General features: G+C 52.8%; 1 protein-coding gene across 2 annotated transcripts in view; it reads right to left on the bottom strand.

The window, feature by feature from the left end:
• The window catches only part of AHRR (aryl hydrocarbon receptor repressor), a 92596-nt gene extending 79560 nt beyond the window's left edge, over window positions 1-13036 (bottom strand). The window contains exon 1 of one of the 2 annotated variants that reach the window (XM_019438255.2): window positions 12312-13036. The gene's annotated coding sequence lies outside the window, so the exon portion shown is untranslated. Of the gene's footprint in view, window positions 1-3782; window positions 3883-12311 lie in introns of those variants that run through there. The other variant, XM_019438254.2, reaches the window with a different exon arrangement.
• Between the last annotated feature and the right edge of the window lie 926 nt (window positions 13037-13962).

The following is a 13962-nucleotide window of genomic DNA, read 5'->3' as shown; positions in this document are numbered from 1 at the left end:
GAAAGCCACAAGGAGACAGCATTTCACTCCCCACTAGGATGGCTACCAACAAAACAAAGGGAAAATGGCAAGTGTTGGTGAGGACGCGGAGCGACTGGGACACTGTGGCTGCTTTTGCCAACGGAAAATGGTACAGCTGCTGTGGGAACCAGCGCGCAGTTCCCCGAAGAGTTAGAGTTACCACACACCCCAGCAAACTCCACTCCTAGGTGTAAGTTCAAGAGAATTGAAAACACACATTTAAACAAAATCTGGCACACAAACGCTCATAGCTTCATTATTCACAAGGAGCCAGAAAGCGTAAACCGCCCAAAGCCCACCAACTGATGAACAGATAAACGAAGTGTGGTCTATGCACACAGCCACATAAAGGAATGGGGTTCTGATGCGCACCACCACACAAATGAGCCATGAAGATACACGAGAGAAGACAGACACAAAGGGTCAGGTATTGGTTCCATGTGGAAGGAATGTCCACAACAGGCAAACCCATAGACAGAAAGTAGGGCAGTGGTTGCCAGGGCTGGGAGGAAGGAATGGGGAATGACTGTTTAATGGGTGCAGAGTTTAACTTGGGGTGAAGAAAATGTTTTGGAAGTAGACAGAGGTGGTAGGTGCCCAACTTCGGCGATATGCTAAATAAATACACTGAACAATACATTTTTAAATGGTTACTTTTAGGTTATGTGAGTTTTACCTCAACGAAAAGCACAACACAAATCTATATGCAAATACAGGTGGAGTTTTCAGAGTGGAGAAGTGGATAGAGCACACTGGAAATGTCTGAGGGTGTTCTGCACAGAGGGAGCGGACAATGGGTGGGAGCTGCAGGGCCCTGGGGGACAGATGTACATTTCTGGGCTGCCAGGGATGAAGTGGGCAAGCACAGGAGCGTTCTGGAGCATGTGCAGGGATGTGGCCTGGCGGCTGCAGGCTACAACACAAACGGGTGGACGGATGCTTTGGCCTTCTCGGCCTCACCCTGTGCCACGGCCACCATGCGTGCACTTCTCTGGGAAGCCAGGTCGGGCCTTCAGTGGCTGGAGGCCAGAGTGCAAGGTCACCATCCCAGGCCTGGCCCCAGCTTAGGGGGACAAAAGGCCAGGGATGTTTCCTTGCACCCCGAGAGGGGCCAAGCACTCAACAGCCCACAGAGCCACCCGTGAAGCCAAAGGTGAAGGAGAACCGGGGCGCCTGGGTGGCTCAGTCGGTTGAGCGTCCGACTTCGGCTCAGATCATGATCTCACACTCCGTGAGTTCGAGCCCCGCGTCGGGCTCTGTGCTGACAGCTCAGAGCCTGGAGCCTGCTTCCGATTCTGTGTCTCCCTCTCTCTCTGCCCCTCCCCTGCTCATGCTCTGTCTCCCTCTGTCTCAAAAAAATAAATAAAAACATTAAAAAAAATTTTTTTTAAAAAGGTGAAGGAGACCCCATCCCCAGCATCACCATTCCTCAAATGAGCCCCAAGCCAGGAGCAGGGATGGTGTGGGGGTGGAGGAGATGACAGAGAAGATGAGGAGGGGGCCAGGGACACTCCCACGGGGGGTGGCACTGACCCCCTAGTTACCCTTCACCCACAGCCCTCTGCCCCAAAGCAGAAGCTGGGACAGGATCCAGGCCCCGTCTTGCACACTGCCTGCCTGCCCCACAAAGCCACGTTCTCCCTCCATGTCTCCACCTCAGCATTCAGAATGACCCCCAAAACACAGGTTACGGCAAAAGCAACAACCAAGGGCAGATAAAAGTCTCCAGGCACCACCCCCATTGGGGTTTGTGTGGAAGAAATTAAAGGAGTCGGCCCATTGACACCACCCCCCACAGAACTCGCTGGAAAAACCACAGTTTGGGGTTCCATCTGTGCTGAGGTTTCTGCCCTAGGAACCCAACATGTAGGAAGTGGATAGTACGGCAGCAGGTTGCTCCATTTTACTAAATACGTGCCCTCTCCTCAAAAAGATGAAGCCTCCTTGGGATAGGACCAAACTCCTTGAAGAAATGCCCCTCTGAGGCAAGACACAGGTCTCTGCCTCAGATGCAGGTGACAGACGCCTTGTCAGTAAGCAGGGGAGGGGGAAGGCAGGAGACCCTCCACACTGGGCTCCTTGCGGCCTGCGGTTGGCCTGGACCAGGGTCTTTTCTGCAACCATGGTCATTGCTGGGGTGGGAGGTGGCCAGAAGCCTGGGCACCACAGGGGAACCCGCGGGTGGGAGCTGGGCCCAACACGGTGGTTTGTGGACCTTCCATCGCTGCTAAGCTCTGAGCTGACTGTGGGTTTCTTTGGAGAAACCTGAGCTTTTATGAGAATTTTTCTCTTATGGTAAAAGCAATGACTGTCCCAAAATTAAAACCCCTCCGCATGCAGTGGTGCCCCATCACCCCTGTCTGGGTGTGTGTCCCAAGCCATCTTTCCACAGGCACGCAGTGATGCTGAACTGCACCAGGAGCTCTGAGTCCAAACTCCAGCAGTTACCAGCAAAGTCCTCATCATAAAGGAGGTGAGTGCCAGCCACAGGCCGCTGCAGGGCCGCTGCTGACCACACAGCCTCCCATGCCGGGCTGCTCTGCCTGCTAGCCCCCCACCAGGAGTGGAGACAGCCTGCACATCAGCACAGGGTCTCCTCTTAATGGTGGGTGCTAAGAGCGCCACCATGATAGGGCTCCCATCCGGGAGCCTGCAGAAGCCAGACGTGATCCCAAATGGCGGATGTTGGGTGGAGGCTGTCCAGGCTTAGGGGCCGGCCTCTACCAGAGGCTGTCTGAAGACTGCCCTCAGTGAGTCAGGCTGCTGACCAGGCCAAGAAAAGGCCGGGTACACAACTGTCAAGGATCCAGAGCTTGGGGACAGAAGATGTCCCAGGCACACACTTAAGCACCCCCTTTTGCGTCAAGCCCCTCAAGGACTAGCTACGGCTGGTCAAACAGAGGCCACGGGTAAGTCGTAGGGGCTTCCCTCCACCCCCCATGAGATACCTGGGGCAGCCAAAGCTGAAGGCCCCCTGGGCAATTCCAAAGGGGGAAGATGCCTCCAGCCCCAGCCCCTGGACACAGAGGAGGGAGGACGCAAGAACAGAGCTGCGGAGGCCTCTGACCTCCGACCCTGACCCCTCACCTGCCCCTGAGGGTGGCCCCTTAACCAACTGGAGTCACAGTGGGAACAACAGGGTCGGGAGGTCCCTGATGGTCTGCGCTGGGCCCACAGTCTGGGATTTTTGACCACTCGAATGAAGACTTTTGGGGAAAAAACCTTTCTTGGTGCCGCTAACCGAAACCGAGCGAATTCCTGGAACACGGGCCCTTCCGCTCTTCCCAAGTGTGAGCACCAAGGCTGGTGCTCCCGCCCGGAAGGAGGGCGTCAAGCTGCGCCGCCCCAGCTCCAAGGACCCCCACCTCCGGCCTCCTCCACTCGCCGCCCTGGGGAGGGCTGGGGGGGGGGGCAGGTCGCCGCCCTGGGGAGGGCTGGGGGGGGGGGGGACAGGGCGAAGCCCCCTACCAGCATCTGCCCAAAAGAGCTACTGAAAGAAACTGGACCGAGAGCAAAGGGCAATTAGCCCCCCCCCGGCCCCAAGGCGGTGGGTCACAGGCAGGAGCTTCGATCCACAGCTTGCGGGGGCGGGGGGACCGAGGGGCCACGAGCAGGGGCAGAGGGTCGGCTTCCCTCAAACGTCCCGTTTCCATTTTCAGTTAAGAAGTGGCCGGTCGGACCCCACGGCCCACGGCGGCGAGGATGGGGCGGCAGGAGGGCAGAGCCAGCGGGGCCAGCGGGGCGCGCCCCTGCGCACTTACCCGGGCCGGGAGCTCTGGTGGCGCGGCTGCCGGCGCTCGCATCTCGGGGACCCGCAGCGGCCGCGGCTGCGGAAGGACGGCCCCACCCCGGCACGCGAGCCGCCCCGCCCCGCCCCGCGGCCCAGCGGACCCGGGAGGCGGCAGGGGGCGCGCGCGCGCGCGCATCGCGTCCCCGAGGTCTGTCCAGGACTCCGTCCGCTCGGGGTGCCCTGTGCCCTTCGAGGCCCCTGTGCTCCCGGCGGGAGCCCCAGACTCTACTCACCGCCCCCAGTCACGCGTCCCCACCCACCTGCTCCCTCGGAGGCAGAGCCGGCACCTGCGCTGCAGAGAAGTGGGGCCCGGGCTCCCCTCCCCTGCCCTCCCCTCTCCTGCGGCCTCGGTCCTGCGGTAATCGCGAAGAATCAAAAGGACTAAAAAGTTTTATGAACTGTAGGGGCGCCTGGGCGGCTCGGTGGAGCAAGTGTGGGACTCGGGATTTCAGCCCAGGTCACCATCCCAAAGCTGGGGCGTTTGAGCCGGGCATGGACTCCACGCTGATGGGATTCTCTCCCTCTCTCTGTCGCTCTTAAAATCAATAAACATTTTTTTTTTAAGTTTTACAAACTATAAAATATTAACATAATACGTTCGTCCTGAACTTTCCAGGACCGGCCAGGTCTTTGCGGATGTCCCAGTCCAGAACCCACCAGGCTGGGACCCTGCTCGGCTCACCCGCACTCTGCAGGCGCGTATCCCCCCCCTCCCCCTCCTCCCTGGGCCACGGCGGCGGCTCCTTCTCTTCCACCCTGAAGGTCTGTGGCCCCCTCCCCTGCTCCACCAGGCGTCCTGACTTTGCACCACCCCCACACCCCCCAGGAGCCCGGCCTCACATCCTGTGGTCTCTGCCCAGCGTCTGAGGGGACACCAGAGACCCCAGCGCGCTCCGATGCCACTGTCCTCACCTGGCCCGCCGTGGGATCGCTCCACCCCCATCCCAAGTCTAGTCCCTGGGTGGTCTCAAGGACCCACCCCTCACCCCAGCCCCACCGGGCTTCGCCACATCTAGTCCAGTAGAGGCTCCCCGTCCAGCCCCACAGCTGCAGCCAAAGGTATTTCTCTAGGCCCCACCAGGCTCTGAGCAAAATCCCAACTCCCCGCACGCTCCCAAAGTCCTTCCCTTCGTAGACTCACTGCTGTGCTCTGAATGTGAGCCTCAGAACCCGTGCCTTCGCTGTCCCCTCACAGAAATGCTCTTCTCTAGATACCCGCAGGGGAGCAGCCTGTTCCTGTGCCCTCAGAAGACCCACTCCATACCAAGGCCACCACTGTCCGTCTGCTCTCCCTGCTCCTTTCCTGGTGCACACCTGAAATTACCGCAGGTGACAGGTAAACTTGCAGCTCTATTGCGATATATTGTATTTCTAAGTAGCTAAACGCAGTAGTCGCATTTTGATCCAACATTTGTAATGTGCATTGTGCACAGAGAAAAACTGAGGTTACAGGTGAACTGTAATTTTCTTTTAATTTCTACAATGCCTGAACATTTTTGCAGGAAGCATGTAGTACTTTTTTTTTTTTTGGTTGTTGTTCAATAAGTACACATGTGTATGATTTCCAAGGAGGGGGAGGGCACATCTTGGCAGAAGTCAGGTGGGTCCAGGCCAATTGCAGGACCGTCTCCCAGTTTGGACCTTTGTAGTAAGAGCTGGCACTCCCCCACCTGGGAAGACAGCAGCTCCGCACCCCCGGGGCTCCCTTTTAGCCTCGCTGTTCCCACACCATGAGGAACACCTCGCTGCCACTTCCCAGGACGGGCCCAGCACTGGTGATGCTGCACAGCCCCCGGTGCAGAGGAAAGCCAGTGTCCAGCTCCCCCTCCTCCCCGGAGACTGCCCTTGATGGGCATAAGCCACCCACTCCCAAGCAGTCCACACTTGTGAAGAGCCCACAGCAAAGACCATCCAGGCTCTGCCCATCACCTTGCCTGCGTCATCGGCCTTCCCCCATCGGCCTTCACAGGTGCTATTCCCTCTGACTGCGAGGCTCTTCCCAGCTCGTCCTGGCCTGGCCTCGCTTCCCTCAGTGCAAGTTACCTCTAGAGGCAGAAGCCACCCCTGTGTCCCTCACCACCTGGCATTGGGATTTGGGGGAAGGTGCAGGAACTCTCATCCACCTTGTACCTGGCTGCAGCCCCAGAGCCGAGAACCACCCACTCCGGGGACAGAAAAGAGGGTGGGGGAGGGGAGAAGAGGGCCAATTTACCACAGTTTATTTCCTGACATATTTACTGTAATTTATTTCCTTTCTTGTACAGCCTCTCCCCACTCCCAACCCCCCCAGCCCTAACTGAACATGACTCATTTGCTTGGTTTTCTTTGAAGCAACTGTCCTCCACATCCTTCAGCAGCTCTGAAAATGCGCCTTCCGCGGAGTCCGCGAGTCGGATCACACTCCACGTGGGCAGCTCTGCCATCACCCCTCATCCTGGCTCCCTTCGACTTGTCCTCATGCCAGTTATTTCCCAAATTCCAGCCCTTCCTCTTGGTCTGTTCACTCAGCTTCCTGGAACGTGTCTTCTAGGAGTGTCCTAGTTAAAGGAATGCGGGAGGAAAAGGTCTTGAAAACTTTGTCTTTACAGCAAGTAGCAGAATTCACAGTGGACACAACCTTCCCTTGTGCTGTCCCTGCCGCGTGGCCAGTCCCTTCAAGTCTCAGGGTCACCTGTCCTCCTCTGAGACAGTAAGGGCCTCCTTGTCCCTGGGCTCTGATGCTCTTAAGCGTGGCCTTGTCCATCTGGAGTGTCCTTCCAAAGTCGCCTTACCTCCTTTAGTTCCGGAAAATGGCCCCATTTTTGTTTTGAAATTTTCTTCCCTAGTTGTTTTTTTTTTTTTTTCCCTGTTCTTCAGCCTTTTCCCTTCCAGATAGTCTATTTTTAACCTCTAAGATTTCTCATTTTGTTTTCTTTCTTATAGAATTTCAGTAAAACCTTGGATTGCAAGTAACTTATTCTGTAAGTGTTCTGCAAGAAGAACAAACATATCTAGTAAGTTTTAACTTGATAAACGAACAAGTCTTCAGATACGAGTAGTACGTGACACCGAACGTCACATCACAGCCGAGCCAATTGTTCCCTCTCTTTCTCAACGGGATTGTGGATGCCTGTCTCCCATGTGCAGTCTCAGGCCACAGTGTTTGGCAGAAATCAGTGATTTTTCAGAACATCGGAAGGTGCCCACAACCGGCACTGGTGTATTTTTGTCACTTCAAAGCACCCGTGGACAGTCCGTTGCTTTTCCAGACAAGAGTGAGCCTAGGAATGCTTTGCTTCATTCTAGGTCAGGCTGCCTGCAGACATAGACCCTCTCCTCTGCTGCCTCATTGCCAGTTCCATTACATGCAGTCTATGACAGGAGGTTATTAATGCTGTAGTCAACATCTGTGTGAACATACACCATGGCCCCAAGCAGGGAAAGGCTGAAAAGAAAGGTGGTGGGAGATGATTACAGTGGAAGAAGGAAATCGAGACATACGAACGAGGTATGTGATTGGCTGAAACTGCAAGATTTTATAAGAAGTCTACATTGACCATTTGCACGATACCAAAGAGCAAAGAACAAATAAGGGAGCCAAATGCAGCAAAAGGAGTTATGAGAACGTCAAAGCAACGGCCACGCGTTCTGGAAGATGTAGAAAAGTTGCTTCTGGTTTGGGTAAATGAGAAGCGACCAGCAGGTGACACTGTGAACGAGAACTTCATCTGAGAGAAGGCAAAGGCCTTGTACACCGACCTCATAAGTAAACTGCCAGGTACGTCAACAGAAAACGAAGAAGGCTTCAAAGCAAGCAGGGGATGGTTTGATAACTTTAAGAGAAGTGGCATCCATAGTGTTGTGGGGCACAGAGAGGCTACGAGTTCAGATGCTAAGGCAGCGGAGGTGTTTGCTACCGAGTTCCAGAAGCTCATGGCTTCTGAGTGTTACCTGCCAGAGCAAGTTTTTAACTGTGATGCGACGGGGCTGTTTTGGAAAGAGACACCAAAGAGGATGTACATTACAGAAGAAGACAATGCAGTGCCCGGTCACAGGCCCGTGAAAGACTGTCTCACCCTCTTGCTTTGTGCTAGTGCAAGTGATTTCAAAGTCAAGCCCCCGCTCGGGTATCATTCCGAGAATCTACGAGCCTTCAGGAAATGCAAGGTGCAGAAGAGCCAGTTAAATGTCATGTGTGGGTCCAACAGCAAGGCTTGGGGCACACGTATCTTGCTCATTGAGTGGATCAACGAGGTCTTTGGTCCGGCAGTGAAGAAATACCTTTTAGAAAAGAATCTACCTGGGAATGCAAGCTGGTACAGCCACTCTGGAAAACAGTAACTATGGAGGTCCCTCAAAAAACTAAAAATAGAACTACCCTATGACCCAGCAATGGCACTACTAGGCATTTATCCACGGGATACAGGTGTGCTGTTTTGAAGGGACACATGCACCCCCATGTTTATAGCAGCACTATCGACAATAGCCAAAGTATGGAAAGAGCCCAAATGTCCATCGATGGATGAATGGATAAAGAAGATGTGGTATATATACACAGTGGAGTACTGCTTGGCAATCAAAAAGAATGAAATCTTGGGGCACCTGGGTAGCTCAGTCGGTTGAGCGTCCGACTTTGGCTCAGGTCATGACCTTGCAGTTCGTGAGTTTGAGCCCCGCATTGGGCTCTGTGCTGACAGCTCAGAGCCTGGAGCCTGCTTCGGATTCTGTGCCTCCCTCTCTCACTACCCCTCCCCCACTCTCTCTTGCTCTCTTTCAAAAATAAATAAACATTAAAAAATTAAAAAAAAAAAGAATGAAATCTTGCCATTTGCAACCACGTGGATGGAACTGGAGGGTATTAGGCTAAGTGAAATTAATCAGAGAAAGACAAAAATCATATGACTTCCCTCATATGAGGACTTTAAGAGACAAAACAGATGAACATAAGAGAAGGGAAACAAAAATAATATAAAAACAGGGAGGGGGACAAAACATAAGAAACTCTAAATATGGAGAACAAACAGGGTTACTGGAGGGGTCGTGGGAGGGGGGATGGTATAAATGGGGAAGGGGCACTAAGGAATCTACTCCTGGAATCATTGTTGCACTATATGCTAACTAATTTGGATGTAAATTTTAAAAAATAAAAAATAAAATTAAAAAAAAAAAGAAAAGAAGCTACCATCCAAAGCCTTGCTGGTTATGGGTAATGCCGCAGCTTAGCCTCCAGGCTTTGAGGACGACTTACTGGAGGAATTCGAGTTCATTAAGGTCAAGTTCCTTCCTCCCAACACCACTCCAGTCCTCCAGCCCATGGATCAGCAAGTCATTTCAAACTTTAAAAGGCTTTACACCAAAGCACTATTCAGCGATGCTTCATGTGACTGAAGGAACAAACCTCACTGTCCGAGAGTTTTGGAAAAATCACTTCCACACCGTGAACTGCCTCAAGATCATCGATAAAGCCTGGGATGGGGGCACTGAGAGACCCCTCAGTTCTGCTTGGAGAAACCCGTGGCCTGGGTGCATTCTTGGACCTGACTTGGAGGGGCTTGCTCATGAAGAGCAGCCGCCAGTTGTCGATGAAACTGTGTCCTTGGGGAAGACCAGGGGACTGGAGGTGAATGAGGATGACATTCAGGAACTGGTGGAGGAGCATGGCCAGGAGCCGACCACCGACGAACTGATGAATCTGCATCGCGAGCAAGAGCTAGAGGTTATGGGGGAGATCTCGTATGCAGGGGAGGAGGAGAAAAAGGCCGAGGAATCCCTCGCTTCAAATGAGATCAAGGAGATGTGTAAAATGCGGGAAACAGTGCAAAATTTTGTAGAAAAGCACCACGCGAACAAGGCTGTAGCAGTGCGAGCAATGAATCTGTTTAACCACAATGCAATGTCACATTTCCGCGAAATCCTCAAAAGGAGGCAAAAGCAAGTGTCATTGGATAGGTTCCTTGTTAAAGGTGCACAAAAAGAAAAGGATTCCATTGAGCCAACAGATAGGGATTCCATTAGTGAGAGTGGAAGTAGTCCTCCCAATAACCCTCCTCTCTCGTTTCCCTCACACCAGCCACGAAGATTTTCAAAGGTAAGTGTTAGTTTACTTTTCTATTTTGTATTTTCTTTATTATTTTGTATATTACAGTATTGTGATCATTTTTATATGAATGCTTTGGGGTTGTGGAACGAATCATCTGAGTTTCCATTATTTCTCACGAGGAAATTTGCTTTGAGATACAAGTGGTTTGGATTACAAGCATGTTTCCAGAACGAATTATGTTTGCAAACCAAGCTTACGGTTCTTTTTTAAATGGATGCAGTATCTTTGGTCATCTCTCAGATACTGGCTGTAAATTGGGTTCTAAGATGTTTCTTCTGGTTCCTGAGTTGCTTCTTTTACAAATGTCAAGTGAACTTTCTTTGCTTCCTACAAGAGTGAGGCTCTGCCCTAATTAGACATGTTCTCAAGTGGTGAGTTTCTCTGACTTCCTGCCCTGGGACAGAGGGGCTTGCCCTGCAGGAAGCCTTCCCTTGTCCCCCTGCCTACGCCCCACTCCCCTTCACTGGCACTGCCCTCCTGTACCATCCTGCACTCTGTAGGAACGAGGAGCTTCTCCCTGGAGCGTGGGGCCAGGAGTCTCCTGCACCAGCAGACCCTGAAGCTTTGTCTCCCTCTCTGGCTCTTTGTATTGTTTGAAGGCAATTTCAAGAGGAACTTTGCTATCTTAAAACCCTCTGAATTGTGAGCAGAAATGATCCTTTTTTAAACAGGGTGAAGCCCAGTCTGGCTGGCCTGTAGTGTCATCTGGTGGGAAGGATGGACAGGGTCAGATGTGCCCTCCGCACTCCCCATGTCCATGCAGGAAAGAGCACGGTCTAGGGTGCCCTCTGTGCAGACTGAAGCCTAACCACCACTTACCATGTGACCTTGGCCAAATTATGGGCCCCCTCTGTCTCAGTTTTTATCCACGAAGAGATAAGTGTAGACAAATGGAAGAAGAGAGTACAGAGAAATTAACCCTCATATACATGGCCAATGAGGTTTGACAAGGGTGCAGAGACCATTAAATGGGGAAGGACAGTCTTGCCAGCAAATGGTGGTAAGGAAAATGGATAGGCACATGCAAAAAAAAAAAAAAAAAAAAAAAAAAAAAAAAAAAAAAAAAAAAAAAAAAAGTTAGACCCTTACCTAACTCCATACATCTATTTCAAAATCAATCCGAGATTTGAAATCAGCGAGAAAACATTCAGAAGAAAACAGGAGAAAAGCCTCACGACACTGACATTTCTCCAAAGACAAATGAACAGCCAATAGGCCATGAAAAGATGCTCCACATCACTGATCGTTAGGGAAACGCAAGTGGAAACCGAGAGGGGATGTCACCTCACACCCATTAGGGTGACTATTAGCAAAAATTAACAACTCTTGGCGAGGACGTGGAGAAATGAGAACCTTGTGCACTACTGGGAAGAATGTGAAAATGGGTAGCTGCTGTAAAAAGTGGTATGGAAGTTCCTCAGACAAGTCCGCACAGAATTACCACGTAAGCTACCATTCTGGGTACATAACCAGACGTCTGACGAAGAACTGAAAGCAGTGACCTTAAGAGAGAGTTGTGTACCAATGTTCACAAGTCAGCCACCAAAACGTGGAAACAAACCTGTCCGTCAACACATGAATGGGTGCGCAAAATGTGGGGTTTCCATTCCATTTCCATAATAACACTAGAATATTATTCAGCCTAGAAAGGAAATTCTGACACCTATGATGTGGATGACCCTCGGAGTTATGATGCTCAGTTAAATAAGCCAAGCACAAAAAGACAGATACTGCCACTGAGATGAGGTCCCAAGAGGAGTCAAATCCATAGATGTGGAGTAACATGGTGGGTGCCAGGGCTGGGAGTTAGGGTTTAACGGGGACAAAGTTTCAGTTTGGAAAGAGGAGAAGTTCTGGAGACGGATGGGAGTGCTGGCTGCACAGCACTGTGAATGTACTTAATGCCACTGAACTGTACTCTTAAAACTGTAAAAATGTAAATTTTTTTGCTATATATATTTTAACACATATACACACAAGAGGGAAGAATCCCCAGCTTTACCCATTTACCCACCAGGTATGTATGGTCCAGCTTTAGAGGCAGACATGGGCCAGACACCCAGAGCCTCTACTCTAGTGGGCGTCAGACACTGGCCAATCACATACACGCACTTACACACACTTACTCACATGTGCAACTGTGAGTAATGCTATGGAGAAGCTGTGAACCCCAGGTTACTCCTGGGCCCACCTCTGTCGGGTGATGTGAGGGTGAGGGATGAGGGGGGCCCATGCTGCCCAGCAGGACAGCCCCCCTGCCTGGGGGACCTGAGGGGTTCAGGTGACAGGAGGATCCACGGGGACTGCTCAGCAACACAGGAGGGAGGGCGCATCTGCTCGCCTGCAGCCCCTCCCCTCCCCAGGAGGGGCCTCAATCCTCACCCACCCTGCGGAGGCCCTCCTCTGTCCCCAGACCCCCACCTGCTTTCCTCCTCGACCAGGCTCCTCTGGACTGACACAAGTGGCTCTCCCAGTTGGCTAGGTTAACTTTAGTGTGACCATAGCCGTGGCCACAAGTCAGGCCTTTCTGACCATTCCGGGATTATTTTCTTCACAAAGAGCCCAAGGCTGAAGCTGGCTGAGAATCCGGTGTCTCCAGCAGGTTCTTCGTCTTCCTGTAAGTCAAGTCGAGAGCTGGGTCATCAACACACCATTCAAATGGCAAGAGAGGGAGTATGTGAGAGGAGGTGATCAAGGGCCCAGGGAAGGGGGAACGGGGGAGTGCAGGCGGGGGACAGGGAATAAGGGATGGGAGGTGAGGGAGGAGGGCACATGGGGACAGAGGACAAGTGATCAGGTATTGCGGGCGGCTGTGGCAGCTGACCTGGCCTCACGGAGGCCATCTTCCCCAGGGGAGCTCTGCCTGCCCATCCCAAACACCCATGTCTAAGTGGACCCAGGGCACAGCTTAAGCAAAGTAGTAAGTGAAAAGCTGCCTAAGTCTTTGTTCACAACTTTCCAGGACAGGTGTTGCTGCCCTCAGACCTTAAGCCCCACTCACTCCAGTTTCTCTGCTGCTTCTGTTAATTCTGTGCTGGCGTGTCCTTGGGCACGTGATGGGTCATGCTGTGGACGAGGCATCTAGGGCAGGCGTCCCTGCATGGCGTGACTGCACTGCCCCCGTGTGGCCAAATGACGGCTCCCAGCGCAGGAAACCATGTGGGTGCAGCGCATCGAAGGGAGTTTCTGCACACCCTGATGGGGCGGCCTGGGCAGGGCTGGGGCCCTCAGGACCATCTGCTCCCTTCAAGTAGCCTGGACTCCCCAGCGGACCCTCCGGCCCCTTAAGCCCCACCGCCTCTAGGCCTTCTGGAAACACAGCCACATACCCACCACTACCCCCAACGCACCAAAGCCTTGACTGGCCACCCAAGTCCCCGGTGACCATCACCTCCCAAACTGCCCACTCCTCAATGTGCCTCCGCTGACCAAACCCTTGCCTCCCACTGGGAGGGCTGGGGCCACATCTGTTTCTGTACCACACACCTGAGTCCATCGGGCCAAACACCTGAGAGCATCTATACCACACACCTGAGAGCGTCTGTACCGCGGACGAGTGCTTCTGTACCACGCACCTGAATTTACCTGTATCACACACGAGTACGTCTGTGCCAAACACGATATCCGCACCATACCTGAGTAGCACACACCTGTGCATCTGTACCATGCACTGTTTGTCTTCCCCACACTATCTGGATTAGCACAACAGCCCTTCCTTGCACCGATGGAAGAGGGGACCCTTACCCATCCTCAATGAGACCTTTTCTTTGTAAAATTCTGCATACCTTTCTTTCCCTTCCCTGAATCAGGGGTACAGAACTCATGACACATTTACAGTTCCCTCTGTGGCTGGGAACAGAGTGAGAGAACAGGCCTCTCGGGGTCTGCTGTCTGGCCTCCATGAAGCTTAAATACCACCTGTGTACTGGGGGCAGGTGCCTCACCAAGGCCAGATCGAGGGGGGTCCAGGTGCAGGGAAGGGGGTGACGTGGGTGGACGGGCAAAGCTAACATGTGGAGCACAGGGGCTCCCATGTGCACAGGACAGAGCACAGTGAGGCTGAGAGACAGCC

This window comes from Panthera pardus, unplaced genomic scaffold (assembly GCF_024362965.1).
Source record: "Panthera pardus isolate Hobbes unplaced genomic scaffold, ASM2436296v1 HiC_scaffold_2, whole genome shotgun sequence".
In the NCBI taxonomy this organism is placed as follows: domain Eukaryota; kingdom Metazoa; phylum Chordata; class Mammalia; order Carnivora; family Felidae; genus Panthera; species Panthera pardus.
The sequence above is the reverse complement of the archived record's forward strand: the minus strand, read 5'-3'. Positions and strand labels throughout refer to the sequence as shown.